This window comes from Bos grunniens, chromosome 19 (assembly GCF_055505025.1).
Source record: "Bos grunniens cultivar Pamir isolate PY7600 chromosome 19, Bosgru_T2T1.0, whole genome shotgun sequence".
NCBI classification, from domain to species: domain Eukaryota; kingdom Metazoa; phylum Chordata; class Mammalia; order Artiodactyla; family Bovidae; genus Bos; species Bos grunniens.
Genome location: NC_141183.1, coordinates 5,745,823 through 5,764,731, shown reverse-complemented (window position 1 = coordinate 5,764,731; position 18,909 = coordinate 5,745,823). Strand labels below are relative to the sequence as shown.

The window sequence follows — 18,909 nt, the reverse complement described above, 5'->3', positions numbered from 1 at the left end:
ACGGAAGAAATATCTGCTCATTGTAAACGAATCAGGAAAGACGGAGATGCACAAAGAAGGAAATCAAAACCCCTTGTTAGCCCACCACTCAGGAAGAAAAAACAAAACCCGCTGCTAACATTTTGGTGTATATTCTCCCAGACAATCTTCTTCCCATACAAATATAGTTGAAGTGGTTTTTTTTTTTTTTTCTATCTAAAATAGATTCTTACTTTACATACTGTTTTGAAACCTTCTTTTTGGCATCGAAAATATGTTATAAATGTGCTCATGGCACTGTAATTTAACAAACTCCCTATTGTTGGAAATACAGATTGTGTTAGACCCTGTGACTCGAGGGCTGAAGGCAGGCTGAGCGTTCAGAGATGTAGGGGAACCCTGACCTTTAGGGAACTGGGTGTGTGGCAAGGCACTGGGGTGCACAGAAGCAGCTCAGACCGGAGGGTTGGGGAAACAGAATTAGCTTTTTTTTTTCTCTTGGGGGCTCAGGGGAAAATATGCTGCCCCCAAATCAGGCCTGAAGACCAGAAGCAAGTAATCCAGACCCCTTTTGCCATCCTTGCAAGCAAGTCTGTGGGAGCACCAGGCAGCTGGAGGCCAGGCAGCTTCCCAGGGACAAGGAGAAAGGGGACCCATCCTGGTGACTGGCCATCAAGTCAAGAGCATCAAGAATTCGGCATCCCCAGCACATAGGTCCGTCTGTCGGCTCTTTAAGGAAGGACAAGCAGAAGCAGGGGTCATCCCCAGTCAGATGGGAAGACCCACTGAAGGGCCAGAGAGCATACCCCCGGCAACTTGAGGACGAGAAGGTTCCATGTCAGCTGTCCAGATAAGAGGGTTGCCCCATTGACTTTAGTTGAGCACCCACCGTGTACCAGACCCCTCTGCATATCAGTTCAGTTCAGTCGCTCAGTCGTGTCTGACTCTTTGTGACCCCATGGACTGCAGCACACCAGGCCTCCCTGTCCATCACCAACTCCTCATTTAATCCCCAGAGCATGGGTGTGAGGAAGCTGCCCCGCGGATGGGGACCTGAGGACCAGAGAGGGGGCTTGACTGGCCCAGAGTCACACAGCTCACTGGGGGGCAGAGCTCAAGTGCAAAGTTGGCTGCTCCAGGACCCGTGCGGGGTCCGCAGGAAGGAACACACAAACCTACAAAGGGAAGGAGGCAGAAGGAGAGGCTACTGGGAAGGGGCGATGGGAGGCCGGCCTCGCAAAAGAGGAAGAGGCACGGAAGAAGAGAGAAATAGGCGGATGTGAGTGAGGCAGGAGGCAGACGGGCACCGCCCCCCACCCCCGGGTAAAGCAATTGGAGATTCATGACCGGAAATCAAAGACAAAAACAGCAGGACAATTAAGGGAGGAGGCTGGGCCCTGCTCAGACCACATATTTCTCGTTCCTGAAGTCGGGAGACCTCCCCGACCACACAGGCACAGAAAAGGCTCTTTGGAGGCCAAAGGGGAGTCATGTCAAGGGATGCCTTCCCAGATACCTTTAGGGTAGGATCCATCTTGGCTAAGAGATGCGTGCGCACGCATGGGAGGAACCTGACATGCACCAAATATGAACTGTGAACCAGGCAAGTCAGAATGATCGGCCAAAGGAAACCAGGAAGAAGTGCCCCATAAAAGTTACTCAGACTGCCACGAGATTGACTCAGCAGCCCAGGGATTGCCCTCTGAGTCTGCCGGTGTGTCTACCCACCCGAACTGCACTCTTTCTCCTCTTCATGACTACTTTACTTGCTTCACTACTTTCCATGTGAAAAGTCTTTGTGGAAAGTCTTTCTATGTGGAAAGTCTTTTCCGCAAAGCCGGAGGGCCAGGGCCCATGTCTCTGACCACTGGTCTAGTAGCTAGGATCTGGCGCTCTCACCCCGTCCCCCAGCCCACCGGAGATCCTGAGAAGAGGGAGGGGAACAGGGGTGTGAAGGCCACAAACCGCCCAGATGGGAGGGAAGGCAGTGGTGGGCGGAGCTGACGCTGAAGGAAGGGCTGAGGCTGGAGTGAGAGCACGCATCGAGAGCTTGGAAGCAGCAGAGACAAGGCTGCCCCGGGAGCCCCAGAGGGCAGGTCAGGGTGAGATGGGAAGTAAGTGAGGGGGAGCCGTGGTGCCCGCCCTCCCCGTGGCGGGGGCCCAGGGGTCAGCACTCAGAGCAAAGGCAAAGAGTGAGCCGGCTTCCAGAGCAGGCTCCCCGCAGCCCCACCCCACCCCCAGTCACAGCTCACGGCCCCAAGTGAAAGCTACTTTGGGCAAGATTTATTAGGCTTCTCCCTTGGCTTCGTTTGTTTTGTTTGGTATTTGCTGGTGGCTCCAGCCTGGCATTAATGGCCTGTTTGGAGTCCACGGGCCTCCTGTGTTCTCTCTGTGGCCAGAGGGGGCATCAGGCTTTCCATGTGCCCACGTGGCTGGCTTTTTAATTACGCTGCGTGGGCAGAGCTGGGGCCCTGGGCAGAGCACAGAGCCACAGCCAATATTTATCATCAGAGTGAGTATTTTCACTACGCATAACCCTGGCAAATGAGAAATTGGATCCAGAGGATTGGGGTTGTTAATTGAAACATAACACTGAGCAAAGATACGATGTGGGTGGAGCTGCAAAGGGGGAGAGAAGTGCCAGCTGGCCTCCTCCTTCGGTGGGGACGGGATGTGCCCTGGGAAGCCAGAGGACACTGTGATGCTTTCTGAGTTCTGGGGATGGGGAATGGGTTTGGGCGGACTTATGGGCTGCACGGGGCTTCCCTGGTGGCTCAGTGGTAAAGAACCCACCAGCATCAATGCAGGAGACGCGGGTTCAACCCCTGGGTTGGGACGATCCCCTGGAGAAGGAAATGGCAACCCACTCCAGTATCCTTGCCTGGAAAAATAAGAGTCGGACACGACTTAGCAACTGAACACCAGCAACAACGCCTTGTCAGAGTTCAGCAGCATTGATCCGCTGAGCCAGACATTCATGATCATCATGGCGGGCAGCACCAATAAGGTCACTGGTGGTTTTCACGAGCCTCTCTGGGCGTCAGGCTTCCTGTTCCCCAAGCTGTGCTTCCTTCCGAGTTCCCAGTGCTCAGCCCGGCTCCTGAGCCAGCACCAGTCATTCCCAGGGCTGTCTCCCTCCCCACTCCCAAGAAAGGGCAAGGATGAGGCCCCGTCTTGCTCCGCTTTGGGTCCCCAGGCTCAGCCGAAGGCGTGGTGCCCAGTGGTGGCTTAGTCGCTCAGTTGTGTCTGAGTCTTTGCGACCCCACGCAGCCCGCCAGGCTCCATGGGATTCTCCAGGCAAGAATACTGGAGCTGGTTGCCATTTCCTCCTCCAGGGGATCCTCCCTGCCCAGGGACTGAACCCACATCTCCTGCCCAGCAGGCAGATTCTTTACCACCGAGCCACTTGGAAATGTATGCTCGTTACATAAATGAAGGCCTGCAGATCCAGCTTCACCAATCAGGCCGTGAGAGCCAGGCTCACCCGTCAATGAGACAGTCCTGAGAAAAGCTGCGAGGGGTTTACAGCTGGGATGCTAAATCAACTGAGTGTTCCTAATGATCTTAATGGGTCTTTTTATTTGTAATTAACTAATTAATCTGATTTGAATGCACTCTACCACTGTAGATACCTCCTCATCATTTCATAGCTCTGATGAGTCTTATGAATCACTGCAACCACCCTGCTCAGCTGGTGTATGACTGTCATTGACGATTTGAATGCAAATGTCCAGATTCCATTACAGACACCTAGGCATTTAAAAAAATTTTTTAGTGAAGTATAGTTGATTTACAAAGTTCTGTTAGTTTCAGGTGTATGACACCGTGGTTCCGGATATAGACATGTGCTTTTTCAGATTCTTTTCCATCTCGGTTATTGCAAAAGCTGAGTATAGTCCCCTGTGCTGTACAATAGGCCCTTGCTGGTTATCTATTCTGTATGTAGTGGTGTATACACACTGCTGTATGTCCCGGTTTATCTCTCTCCCTCATCTTTCCCCTTTGGGAGAAGGCGATGGCACCCCACTCCAGTACTCTTGCCTGGAAAATCCCACGGACGGAGGAGCCTGGTAGGCTGCAGTCCATGGGGTCGCTGAGGGTCGGACACGACTGAGCGACTTCACTTTCCCTTTTCACTTTCATGCATTGGAGAAGGAAATGGCACCCCACTCCAGTGTTCTTGCCTGGAGAATCCCAGGGACGGGGGAGCCTGGTGGGCTGCCGTCTATGGGGTTGCACAGAGTCGGACACGACTGACTTAGCAGCAGCAGCAGCAGCAGCAACCATAAGTTTGTTTTCTGTGTCTGTGAGTCTGTTTCTGTTTTGTAAATAAGTTCATTTGTATCATTTTCGTAGATTCCTCGTGTAGGTGATATCATATGATATCTGTTCTTGTCTGACTGACTTCACTGAGTTTGATCATCTCTAGGTCCCTCCGAGTTGCTGCAAAGGGCGCTGTTTCAGTCTTTTCACGGCTGAGTACTATTCCATCGTGTGATTGTACCACCTCTTTGTCCGTTCATCCATCAGTGGACATCTGGGTTGCTTCCTCGTCATGTTTCGTAAATAACGCTGCAGTGAGCATTGGGGTGCGTGGATCTTTTCAAATTGCGGTTTTCTTTGGATGTATGCCCAGGAGTGGGATTGCAGGATCATATGGTAGTTCTATTTTTAGTTTTTTTTTTTAAGGAAACTCCATACTGTTCTCCACAGTACAGATGCCTAGAATTGGCACTGATAACCTGCTAATAGTCACCGGACTACCCTAATATGAAGGTCGATATTCAAATTCCACTGTCTGGAACTTCACTGAAAAGCCACTCTCCATGGGGTACGATGACAACGAAGGTCTGTATTTGGGGGATCCTGAGATATACCAGGTAAGTTCTCTCTGGGGTCTCTCTCCCATCTGCTTTATTCTCCACCCTCTGTGCTCAGGGTGAGGGCGAGCCTCCTCACCAATGCTGGGGCTGCTGGCATCCTTGCCAGGGGTCTCCCTGCCCCCAGCCCTCCTCCTCCTCAAACACGAGACTTGGAAGTCCAGCTTTGCTCACCCTCTTCTTTTTCTTCCCTGCCACTCATTCCTCCAACCATGCACCCTGGCTTCAGCCAAAGTGCTCCCAAGAAAATTTCTGCTAAGTTCAAGAGTGACGGCTCTGTGTGCATCCCACGGGGTTTCTCAGTCCTTGACGTGCTTATCTTTCCGGCAGCGCTTTAGCCTGTCGGCCGTGAAAGCCTCTGCAATCGCTCACCTCACTCCTCTCTCAGTGAACTCCCGTGCATCCCTCAGGTCTCTATTCAAGCGTCACTTCCTCAGGGAAGCCCTCCTGGACTACCCTTTGTAGGTCAAGTTCCACTGTACAGGCTCCCATGTGTTCAAGCATGTAAACGTCTATGAAGTAAATAGAATGAATGGAGAGATCAGTGTGTCCCTCTCTCAGAGCCTTTCATTCACACGTTAACACGTGTCTCCCCCACTTGACTGTGGGAGCCTGGAGAGCAGGACCCACAGCTGGTTTTCGTTCTGCTGTTTCTCCGGTGTGCACCCCAGGGCTTGATGCTGGGAGGAACCCCACCAATATGTGTTGCACGGATGAAGACCTGGGATCCACACCCAGGTCGCCAGTTCCAACGCCCATGCACTTAGCAAGCTGATTGACTGACGGTAGGTGACCCTAGCAGCCTATATTAAATCAACCTTCAGAAATTTTAATGTACACAAGAGTCACCCGGAGATCTTGTTCAAATATAGACTCTGATCGGCAGGTCTGGAGTGAGGCCTGAGAGTCTGTATTTCTAGCCGGTCCCCAGAAGATGTCTGAGATGCGGGTGCCTGGGTCCTGATCTGAGTGGCAGGGGCTGGTGCAGAGTGCTAACCTATAGGCAGGGAACTGGGGGTCTTCTCAGAATTGCGGCAAGGAGCCGGGGGCAGAGAAGCTGACTATGAATCCACAAGGTGCCAAACGTCACCTGAATCAGAATCAATTACATGCCTCTTAGATATATGTATCAGTATTCCTCATGCTGGCGAGGATGAATAAAATACATTAAAAGCGTTACTGAATTCATGGTAAGTTTTCATTGTTATGCATTTTCTCAGCTGATAGATGCTAAACGTGTGGGGGATGGTGGGAAGAAGATCTAAGAGACCTTTGAACATAAAAGAAAGGGGCGGCAGGGGGCTGGGAGGGATCTTAAGACCCGTCTGGAAGACTTGGTGGCCTTCTGTCCTGCTCTCTTGGGAGCTGGTTGGCAGGAAACAGGTGTTAAACCTAGAAAAGCATCCTGCGGGAGGGAAGGAAGGAGAGAGGGAGGGAGGCGAGGAGGAGGAGGCATGGGCACGGGCTTAGGGCCTGGAGAGAGAGGCTGAGGAGCAGCTTCTCCTGGAGCAGGGCAAAGGATGCTGTCACTTCAAGATGCTCTCCAGGTTGGCATGGCAACAGTTATCATTCATGTAAATAGCTGACCCACATTTAATTAACAAAAAGAAAACAAAGGGATGGGAAGGAGATGCAGATAGACTGGGCTGGCCCCTTGCCTAACACAGCAAGGACTGGTGGGTCTGTGCCTGGACAGTGGATGCTGGTGAAAAACGAGATACTTGACGTACAAGAGCTCCAGTCAGGGAGCCCTTTCTTTCTGGTTGGAGGAGAGCTTCCTTCCGCAGAGTCAAGCCAGGCAGGGCACAGGGCAGGGCGGGGGCTCAGTCATGAAAACACCAGCAATGCCATGGTGACGATGAACACGTGCCAGTCTATTCAGTCCTGGCCAGAACACTGAGGTACATGCTAACATTACCCGCACTTTAAAGATGAAAATACTGAGGCTGGGAGAAACTAAATGACTCATCCAGGGTCATGGGCTTGTGCAGCTGTGGTCATCTCTACATCAGACTTCCATCCCTGGATGGAGGTAGGAGCGCTGCTGCCGCTACGTCGCTTCAGTCGCGTCCGACTCTGTGCGACCCCATAGACGGAGGCCCACCAGGCTCCCCCGTCCCTGGGGTTCTCCAGGCAAGAACATTGGAGTGGGCTGCCATTGTCTTCTCCAGGAGATAGGAGTGAAGAGAGAACTAGTTAGTAGAGAACCCCAGAAGCAGTATATGGTGCGCGGAGTTAATAACAAGTGCCGTGAATGAAGCACTAAAACTGAAGAAGGAAGCTGGAGAGTGCTTCTGTTGCATGAGATGACCAGGGAGAACCTCGCTGATATGGTAACATTGGAGCAGATATCTGAAGATGAAAAAGGCGGTGGAGTGGGTGCCTAGGGCAGAGGTTGGCATGACAGATGCGGAGTGAGAACGTTTGTATGGAAGGGGTGGGGGGCGGAGCCACGGCAGGGACATGTGAAGTGTGGAGGTGGATATTACTCAGGGCTGTGTTTCTTAAACCTTTTCTCCATCATCTACTGGAAAAAACACACTTGTATGCGCACGCACACACACACACACACACACAGACACACACACACACACACACACACAAGCACATACTCAAACAGAACGTTTCATGAAGCAGCACTTGCCATGTGTTACGCTGCCCAGTAGTTTTTCTTCTTTACTCTTCTGTTCCACTGTGTTCCCTTTCTCGTAATAAAAATGCTGATGGTGATCCACTAGATTGACTTCATGACCCGTTAATAGATTTCTTTGTACATGGAGAAGTTTTCGGATTCCATTCTGAGATGAAAAGCTGCTAGGGGGGTTTTCAACAGAAGAGGGGCATGACCTAAGCTCTGGTTAGTTTCTTCACTTACATTTTATTTCTTAAACATTTTTATGGAAAATTGGAAACAGACACAAAAATAGGGAGAATAACGTAAGCCAAGCACACTTTTTGTTCAGGTTCAACAGTTGTCAACATTTTGCCTTCTTGCTTTCAGCTGTCCCTGCCCCCTCCCCCCCCTACTTTTTTTTTTGCTGAAGCATTTTCAAGCAACTCTTACACACACGTCATTTTGTCCTTATATCCATCCATAGGTATTTCTAACAAATAACAATAATAACAGACATTATCTAGTACTTTCTATTACCTAGTTCATGATCAGTTTTTCTTGATTGTCTCAAAAACGAGTTTTTACAGTTGGTTGGTTTGAATCAGGTACCAAACAAGGTCCAAATATCACATCTGTTTTTCTTAAGTTTATATCCAGTGACTTCCGTGGTGGTCTAATGATCAAGACTTCCCTTCCGGTGTAGGTGCTGTGGGTTCAATCCCTGGTCAGGGAACTGGGATCCCACATGCCTCAGGACCAAAATATAAAACAGAAGCAATATTGTAGCAAATTTAATGAAGACTTAAAAAACAGTTTCTATGCTTCTTCCCCTCTACTCTTCTCCTTCCCCCTTCTCTGATACTGGGGTTCAAGCTACATCAGATGAAATGAACACCTTGATGGGGGTTGACAGTTGTACCCACCCATGACTGTATCATCGCCCTACACAAAATCAGCTCAGGAATGAAGGTCTCGTGCCAGTCGATCCATACTATCCCCACCCAAAGCAGCTGCTCCTCTGACTTCTATGGCCCTGCACTTGCTTTTCCTGTTCTTGAAGGCCTTAACACGTGTGGGATCATACACTGTGTTACATCTGGTCTTGTTGGTTCAGATAATGTCTCGGAGACTCACCCTGATGCTGTGTGTCTCAGGAGTTAATTTCTTCTGACGAATGAGTTGTACCCCATTGTGAACACGTATGTGTAGGTCCCTCAGTTGTGTCCAGCTCTTTTTGACTCCATGGACTCTAGCCCTCCAGGCTCCGCAATCCGTGGAATTCTCTAGGCAAGACTACTAGAGTAGGTAGCCATTCCCTTCTTCAGGGGATCTTCCTGACCCAGGGATCCAGCCCAGGTTACCTGCACTGCAGGCAGATTCTTTACCATCTGAGCCACAGAGAAGCCCATGCCACTGTATGGATATACTATAATTTGATTTGAGAGAAGTAACCAATGAAACTGTTTTCTTTGTGAAAGGCTTTATTTTTTTTTTATTTCAATGTCTATAATTGATATAAGGTTATCTGGGTTTTCTAAGTTTGCTTAGATTGTGTTCTTCAAATAATTTGTCAATTTCACCCAAGTTGTCAAATGTATTGGCATATGACTTTTGTAATATTACCTTCTCATCCTTTTCATGTCCATGGGATTTGTATGATGGTGCCTCTTTAATTCCTAACACTGAAAATTTGTCTCTTCTCCCTTTTTCTTTCTTTTGTAAGTCTTGCTAGGCTTCTTCAATTTGATTAATCATTTCAAAGGATTGATTTTTTGCTTGATTTTTATCTATTGTTATTCTTATTGATCATCTATTATTTTTTAATTTCCTGTATTATCGATTTCTCCTTTTAACTTTACTATTTCCATTCTTGTAGTTTGGGGTTTAATGTTTTTTCCCCCTGCCTTCTTAAAGTGAACTCCAATCTTTCTTTTTTTCTATAATAAGCATTTAAGGCTGCAAATTTCCCTTAGAGACTGCATCAGCTTCATTTCATAACTTTTGATATATTACGCTTTACATGTAATTTAAAATATTTTCTGACTACTTTGAGGATTTTTTTCTTTGACCAGTGGATTACTTAGAAATACATTGTTTAATTTACAAGTATTCGCAGATTTTCTAGACTCGTCTTGCTATTCATTTCTAATTTAACTAGGCAAAGCTTAAAGAACATACTCTGCGGCATTTAAACTTTTTAATCTTTGAAAGGTGTTTTTGATCCAGCACGTGGGCCGTCTTGATGAATGTTCGTGTACATTTGGAAAGCATGTGTTCTCTACAGGTGCTGAATGTAACTGCGATCTGCTCGTGTTAGTTATCCATTGATGGTTAAGTACTGCTCAACTATAATTTGTCAGTATTTTTCCAACCCTCTACGTCTGTTACTGATGCTTTGCCTGTTTGTTATGTCAACTAATGATCAAAGGGCATGAACATACTCAACGATTATTGTGTATTTCTCTAACCCCTCTTTAGTTCTGTTGGTTGTTCACGTATTATTTATTGTTATTATTACACAGTTCAAGTGTAAGGCTGTTAGTTCTTCTTGACAAATTCATCCTTTTATCTACATGAAATGTCATGTGATGGAATGCTTTCTGTGCTCCTCATTTTGAATTCTACTCTGTCTGATCACCTCTAGACACATCGACTTTCTTATGATTGGTATTTGCACTGACACTGCTTTTACTCCTTTCAACTTATCCCTGACTTTACATTAGATTGTGTTTCTTATAAACAGCATATGGTCAGACCTTGTCTTTATCCATTCTGACAATCTCTGTCTTTACATTTCAGAGTTCAGTCCGTTTACAGTTTTAAAATTATTGATATTTAGCTGTCAATATATAGAAGTTGAATTTATCTACTTTCAATATTCCTGTTTGTCCTGTTGCTATCCTGTTCTGCACTCCTTGCTTCCTTTTTTAATTACTTTGCAATGATTCATTTAATCTCCTCCAAAGTAATACCTCTTTGTGTTAAATTTTTAGTACTTACTCTGGGTTACAATACCCATCCTCAACCTAACATCGTTTACCTTTAAATCATTTTGCATTGCTTTACTAACAATATAAAAATCTTGCTACTGCATAATGCGCTCTCACTGTTACATATTTTACTTCTAATAAGGTATAAACCCACATTGTTATAATTTTTGCTTTAGTCAATAGTCTTTTACAGAGATTTTAAAACATTTTTCTCATCAAATGTAAAGATAATCTGCCATTACCCTCAGGTTTACACTTTCTGGATCTTCGTTTCTTCCCGCAGATATAGGCTTCAGTCTGGTATTATGTCCTTTCAGTTTGCTGTTTTTCTTACTGTAGCATAATGGTTTGCATGCCTGTCTTCTCTGCTGAACTTTGAGTTCCTTGTGGGCAAGAATCCTGTTAATAAATTACACACACACACACACACACAATATATACTAATTACTATATCAATATGGGGCTTCCTAGGTGGCTCAGTGGTAAAGAATCCACCTGCCAATGCAGGAAATGTGGGTTCAATCCCTGGGTTGGGAAGGTCCCCTGGAGCAGGAAATGACAACCCATTCCAGGAATCTTGCCCGGGAAATCCCATGGACAGAGGAGCCTGATGGGCCACATTCCAAGGGGGTCTCAAAAAGTTGGACACAACTTAGGGTCTAAACCACAAAAAGGCCTCTATATGTGCTTGCTGTACCAACTAACACATGAATTTTCATCTTTTGTGTCCAGATTCCGGTTCCTAGTGCCCTGTCTGACACATGGTAAGCACATAATTCATATTTGTGGAGTTGATAAATCAATAAATGAAAAACTCCCTGCTCTCTGCTCTGAAGCCCCATCCACAGAAGACATGGTTACCACCTGCTCATGTGTGATCTAAATCCTGCTTGGTTGTGAAGGGGACTGTTGTGTGAGGACAAGCGTTGGTTTGCATATGCAAATTAGTAATTCCGCCTGAGTACTCTGAGTTTGGGGTGTCTGCTTTAAAGATGAGATTTCTGGCAGCATGAATCCAGAGACAGCAATAGGCGAAGGGCTTTGGAATCTGCCCAAAGCTGGCCTGTGGTTAGTGAAATCTACTTTGAAAGGGAAACTGGGCTTTGAGGGCTGAGGTTTGTGCCAGGAATGGCCTCAAGCAAGGCTGGCACTGCTTACTTCTATTCTTAGAATTTCAGACCCATGGCAGGATAAAGGTATCTCTTCTAACTTTTTAACCAAATAAGATGCTTAACTGTCTCCTTCCTATTTCTCCTCTGCCCCCAGAATCCTTCAAACACAACTGCTTAGTCATACATGGGATTCGGAATCAGGCAGCATGCATGCGTGAAGGCGTGCTAAGTCACTTCCATTGTATCCGATTCTTTATGACCCCATGGACCATAGTCCACCAGGCTCTCTGTCCATGGGGTTCTCCAGGCAAGAACACTGGAGTGGGTTGCCATGCCTTCCTCCAGGGGAATCTTCACAACAAAGGAATCAAACCCATGTCTCTTATGTCTCCTGCATCGGCAGGCGGGTTCTTTACCACTAGCACCACCTGGGAAGTCCCTGGAATCAGGCAGATCTGAGTTCAAATCTCAGCTCTTAAACTCTGCAAGCCTCTGTTTCCTCATCTGTAAAATGGGGATATTGAGGCCTGTCACTCCAGATTGTTTCAAGCACCCCATGAAGTCCTGTTTGTAAAATGCCTGCCCTGGTTACTTCTGTTTCTCGGCATCTTCCACCTGCCTCAGTCTAAGCATCTTTCCATTATCACCAGGACAGCACCACACACTGGATGGGGGAGAATCAGTGCTGCCCAGTGGAACACCACTCCCTTCCCCCATCCCTGGTCCAGAGAATTCACTCCAGGCTCAACCTCGCCTTCGTGGAGCCTCCAAGCCAGGACAACACACCAAGGTGGACAAATAAGTGAACTAATATCTGGAAGCATGGCCCATAAACTCAAGTAAACACATGATCTGATAGTAAGAGAGTGTTCAGTCTCAGTCACATATTCATTCTTTTTTTTGTAATCCTCCTTTGAATGTGACACAGGAGTAGGTGAAGAGCGGAGACCATTAGAGAGCTGAGACTCCAAGTGGAGAGTGCAGGTCCCCTACCAGCCCCACTTAGCAAGTAGAATTGAAACCAAACAAGAAGAACTTGAGTTTATGAATTGCCTAGTAAGTACCAGGCACCTACTGGCATTAGAGAGATGAGGAAACTATAGCTTGTCAGTAATAAAACCTAGATTTACTGCTAGGAGGGTCAGATGCCAACGCGTGAGCTCTTTGAACTGTACCAGCTTGTTTACTCCTCAATCGGGTCAGCCTGGGTGGGTGATGGGTTTGGAAGTGTGGGATGCAATGGGCTCCTAGTAGCTGTGTTAGGCACCATATTTCTCTTTCCAAAGTGTTTTGGATCCTATGAGAGTGAGTGTGACAGTGTGTGTGTGTGTGTGTGTGTGACAGAGACAGAGAAGATAGAATGCACATGGGTGTTTCTCTCCTTTCATAATAATGGATAGTAATTCTGAGAAGGTTCCCTTTATAGGATTCAGGCTGTGTTGGGGAGTTTGTTTTTCTACTCCCTGCAGAAAAGTTAATCGATTTCAGAACAGCCCCCTTCTGTGAGAGATGACAACAGGGAGAAAAGGGATTGGTTTTTTAGCTGCTGGGTTGGCTGGACAGCCCCCCCCCACTTCCATGGGGCCACTTATTGACATTGAAATATCTGAACAATAAGCAGCTATTGATGGCCCCCGAGGTCAATACCGAAATTCATTGACCCAGACTGCAAATATGGAAGGCAGTGTGTCCAAGGTCACTACTTACCTGAAGGGATGAAGAATAAATCTTGATAAGAACCAAAAATAGAAATCAATGTGCATACCGTGGTATGCATTGCATTCCTTCTTTCCAGAAAGAGGCTATTTCAGGAGGTTGCAGGGCTTCTCTGCCATCAGAAACTGCAATCAGGGGCTGAAGAGGAAGTCAACAGAGAAAATGATCCTTTGCTCATTGCCCTGGCCAAGGAGAACGGGCAACCTACACCACGGGTGGGGATCAGCCCCGTCTCTGCAGAGAATCTCAGCTTCTGTGACTCCAACCATTCCGGCCACATCCTTTAGAAAGAGTGGAATTTCCAAACCGCAAGAGCCATGACAGGCATGGCAAGGTGGTCATCTCCCCAAAACATATTTCATTGAGTGGTGCTAGGAGGAGCACCCATCAGAGTGATAAGCATGACCTTTACCTCTTGGGAAAACTTCTGCATCTCACCTGGTGGGCAAGGGGAAGCCAAGTTCTAACTGCTGGAGCCAGTAAAGCAGGTTGGAGGTGGCTACCTGGCCAGGATGCAGCTCTCTTTTACAAACATTCCAAAGCTTTCCATTGCTCAGCCGTGACATTTTCTCTCCTTTCAAAGCTATTTTTATTATAATTATTTGTTGAAGCTTAATTAACTTTTTTTCCCCCAATTACAAAAGAAATTCGTATTCTTTGTAGGAAATGTCAAGCCTGTTTATAATGATCCTTTTAAACTCATTCAGAATATTCAGGCTCTCCTGATTATGGAGAAAATCTGGATTTTGAATTCAGAGAGACCTGAGTTCAAGTACCATTTCTGCAACTGAGTAAGTATGTACTCTTGGGCATAGAAAGGAGGGATTTTCTGCTGCCATCTCTTGATATAGAAACCTTTTTTTGTGAAGTCGGTAGGAAGATTAAATCAGGATTTATGTAACGTCCCCATCAAGATGCTAATATAAAATAGACAAACGCCTGACAAGTTTGATCACAAAATATACAGACTTGCAAGTAAACAACTTTAGAAACAGAAGTGGAAGCATAACTACTGAAATTGAGACAATTTTTTAAAGCATAACAGTGTATATACAACTTTACTCAGCAAATTTTTAAAAATCTACATGAAATAAATGACTCCCCTCCCAAAAAGTAAATAATCAAAACTGACTGAGGGAGTATCAAGTCAATGTGTATATGAGTCAGGAATCATTCAGAATACAGATATCATGCTACCTGTTTCAAACCAAGGGGGCTGAACACAGGGAATTGGTTACATAGGTGACAGAAGAGTCCAGGCACATCCCAGAGTTGCCTAGCAACAGCGGGAAGCGGGCAGGATGAGGGAGGAAGTACCACCAGCAGAGGCCAACCTGGTCTTTGAGGGAAGGGCTGAGAAAGGAGACTGAAATTACACCACCAAGGGGCTGGGGCTGCTGGCAGGGATGCTACCCAAACCACGGGAGAAGGGGAGAAGGGACCCCCTTGCATATCCCAACTTCTCTTCTTTCATCTTTCCAACCAGTGCCTCCCATTGGCCAAAAAACCCAGAAGCAGAGGACAAGTGAGCCTGGAAAGATTCCTCCCTGAGACACAGCGCAAGGCAGGGAAGGACAGGCAATGAGTCTGATGACAAAGAGGGCATGTCTGGCTCAAGGTCTGGCCCCAAGGAGCCGATGGGCAAAGTCTACTAACCCTTCAAGGCACAGTTGATTCCTACGATACATAAACTATTCAGGAGCACAGAAACAAATGAAAATGTTTCAAATTAATTCTACGAAATACCAGGACTCAGATACCAAACCCAGAGTAGCACCAAAGGCAAGAAAATACCTAAAAGCTAATTTCATTGTTGAAATTTAGAGACAGAAAAAAGTTATGACTAAATCAAATTCATCAGTGTATTAAAAAATTACCGAAGTTTAATTTGCTTTAGGAATGAAAGGATGGTTTGATATTAGCAAACATATTAATGTCATTTTTCACATTAACAAATTACAGGGGGAAATGTTCTGATCATTTCAGTGGATACTAAAGAGAGATTTGATAAACATCTAACACCTTATCTCATTAAAAATGAAAAGTGTTGGCAGGTATGACAAGGTTTTATTTTGCAGAATTCAAGGCTATGGTGGGGAGTAATTTTTTCCCTTCATTCTCAAGAGGAAAAATAAATCAGCTTTGCATCCAGCCTCATCTGGTGCTCAGACAGCCCCAGGAAGGGTAGTTTGGGGTTTATCTTCAGGCTTATCAGGCTAAGATCTCCTGTTTTCACCAAGTCTCTTGCTGATATTGAACCATCTCAATAATGAAAGATTGATGGACTAAACATTTCTCAACCTGGTAAAGTTTCCTTTACAGTATAGCAAACCACCCACTAATCTGGTACTAAATAGTTACATATTACAACCATCCCCACTAAAAACAGCTTCAGTTTAAGTTTAAATGCGATCACAGGTACCACTTACTACTGTAGGTGATGTACAGACCAGCGCATTGAGGAAATCAAACAAAATAAGGTTTTTGCTATTGTTTAGTTGCTCAGACTCTCTTGTGACCCCATGGACTGTAGCCCATCAGGCATCTCTGTCTGTGGGATTCTCCAGGCAAGAGTACTGGAGTGGGTAGGCATTTCCTCCTCCAGGGGATCTTCCCAACCCAGGGATTGAACCTGGCTCTCCCACACTGGCAGGCAGATTCTTTACCACTGAGTCACCAAAATAAGGTACAAATACAGGCAAAGAAGAGACTGGACTGTCATTACTTCCATACAGTGTGATTATCAACTGAAGGTACACAGGAGGGTCAACTGAAAAGCTATTAGAACAAATAACATTAAGTTGAATTTTAAGATGCCATTCCTGATTACAACAGAAACTTTATAGTTTATACTTTATACTCAGATAAACCTTTATACTTTACACTTTATACTCAGATGCTTCTGCTACTGCTAAGTCGCTTCAGTCGTGTCCGACTCTGTGCGACCCCACAGACGGCAGCCCACCAGGCTCCTACGTCCCCGGGATTCTCCAGGCAAGAACACTGGAGTAGGTTGCCATTTCCTTCTCCAATGCATGAAAGTGAAAAGTGAAAGTGAAGACGCTCAGTCGTGTCGGACTCTTAGCGACTCCATGGACTGAAGCCCACCAGGCTCCTCGGTCCATGGGATTTTCCAGGCAAGAGTACTGGAGTGGGGTGCCATTGCCTTCTCCGTTATACTCAGATAAACCTAATAAATATGTACGTGAAAAAATGATAAAACTCACAGGACACAAAAGAGGGCTTAGAGAGAGTATTCCTCTATGGAAAGACTCAACCTTGAAGATACATTAGTTCTCTTTATGTTAATATATACGTATAATGCTATCTCAGTTAAAATCCAGACAAGAGATTTTTAAGTTGATGAGTCAATCCTAATGTTGAAAAATGTTAGGAAATTTGGAAAAAGCAATGTCCAAAAATAGCTGAAAAATTTTTGGAGAAAGCACAACATATAGAGCCTTAAACATTTAATAGGAAAACATAATACGCAGGTGTTTGTTAAGATATCTTAGTAACCATACAAGAACAGAAAAGCAGATCAAATAAGCAGAATGGAGGCCCAAAACAGATACCTTGATACAAAGTGATTTAGTTTAAGATTTAGGTGAAGGTGAGCAGGGAGGTCTGGCGTGCTGCAGTCCATGGTGTTAGAGTTGGACGTGGCTTAGCGACTGAACAACAGAACCAGGAAAAAGGGTAGCGTAGTCAGCAAATTATGTCTGCTCCCTTTTGGGCAGGGGAGTTACGCCCTTCATCACATCTTAGGCAAAAATATACTCAAAATAAAGGTCCAAATATAAACAAAATCTAACCTTTGAAAACAGTGTTAGATTAATACCATTATTTGAAAACAAAAAAAGAACATTCTTATGGTAGAGAAAGCTTTTCTAAGAAAAAATGTAGTAGTCATAAAGGGGAAAAAATGTAATCCAACAAATATTTTTTTAAAACAAAACACACACACACACACACAAAACAACCAGAACCAAAGTGACAGTCTGGGAGAAAATATTTACAACAGAATTACCCACAAAAGAACAATTCGTAAAAGAGACAGAAAGCATCTTTCCACAACTCTAGAAGAAAAGCTAAAATATTCAATTGACGAACAGAAGAAAATATACAAGTAATTCACCATTTTAAACAATAAAAAAATGGCTAATATCTATTTTTCAAACTACTTATTAACTGGTAATCAGAAATATGCAAATAAGAGTGGGAAGGTTTTGTTTTTTTTTTTCGCTGATTCAGTTTCATTCAGTGAAAACTGTAACTCGAGGCATCCGCCCGCTCACCTTCTGCAGGTCTTGAGCTTTGTGTTTATTGCTCGGTCGCTCAGTCGTGTCTGACGACTCGTTTTCGACCTCGTGGACTGTAGCCCATCAGGCTCCTCTGTCCACGGGATTTTCCCAACAAGAGTACTGGAGTGGTTGCCACTTCCTTCTCCAGGGGAATCCATCCAACCCAGGGATCGAACCTGTGTCTACTGGTATCTCCTGCATTGCAGGCGGATTCTTCATCACTGAGCCACCAGGGAAGTCCTCTGCAAGCCTTAGGTTAGGGGCACCCCACTTGTTCCCACTGGTGTCCCCAGTTGTAGGAGTGGCTGCTCTTTCCTACAGTTACTGTGACCTGAGCTCAGGTGTGCATTAATATCTGAGCTGCCTCAGTGTCCCCTTCTGCTCTTTTGAGCCTCCCAACGAGTGTGAAAACAATTCCCTCTATTGTCTTCCTTCCACTTGAAATCTTTCATGAAATCTTTTGTTTTCCCACAGGGAAGTTATCCAATAAATTGTGATACAATGCATCTGTATATTCTATACTATAGAGCCATTTCAACAACAAAAAATAGGTATTATCATGGAAAGGTTTCTGAGACATTTTGTCACATGAAACAAGTCACAGAAAAAATATGTATAAAATTATCCAATTTACTTTTAAGTATACACATAACGCACACAGAATTGCACAGCAAAGTTACAAAGTTGGTACATCATCAGATTGCTGTCAGTGAGGACCCTCAGGAAGGGCAGATGGAGTGACAGTTAGGGTCGGGGGAGTTTCGCTATTTTCTGTATATTTTCCTGCTAATTGAGCCTCGAGAAATATACTTTAAGAGAGAGAAGCATCTTTTATTGTATTTTCTGGAAGCAGAGCCCAAGAAAAACATTCTTGTGCAAGTGGTTTCTGGGGGAGAACTTCTGCAAGACAAGCCTGGAAGGAAGCGGGGAACACGGAATAAGGAAGGGGAGGAACTCGAAGCAGAGATGTGGCTTTCACTAAAGCCCAAGCTCAGCTTGATTCCGAGAGGTTCTCTGGAGTGTGAACAGTACCACAAACTGGCCCTCCTCAAGGCAACAGGGTTAGGCTTTCGTACTCCAGTATCAGCATCGTTGGCTGCAGTGTGAAGTGTGACCAGTGTACCATGAGTGTGACATCCAGGCCCCCCTGAGCCAGAGCAGGAGAATCCACAGCGCCCTGGGCCAAGACTGTGGTCCCCTGGGAATGCACGCTGCTTCCAATCCTCCTTCTTGAGGGGTGTTGAAAAGAACGAATCCACCCTATCGGTAGCTGCACATCATAGACCAGAAGCTGTGTGGTTTCTTCTCTTAAAG

General features: G+C 45.6%; 1 long non-coding RNA gene across 3 annotated transcripts; it reads left to right on the top strand.

Annotated features, from left to right (window-relative positions):
* Positions 1-1,987: 1,987 nt before the first annotated feature.
* Positions 1,988-13,828, top strand: LOC147350992 (uncharacterized). 3 transcript variants are annotated; one of them, XR_015146815.1, is made up of 5 exons: positions 1,988-2,093; positions 4,409-4,568; positions 4,698-4,859; positions 11,196-11,227; positions 12,226-13,828. It is a non-coding gene; the product is annotated as an uncharacterized LOC147350992 (long non-coding RNA). The 3 variants fall into 3 exon arrangements; XR_015146813.1 differs by having other exon boundaries at positions 4,693-4,859; XR_015146814.1 differs by lacking the exon at positions 11,196-11,227 and having other exon boundaries at positions 4,693-4,859.
* Positions 13,829-18,909: the final 5,081 nt, after the last annotated feature.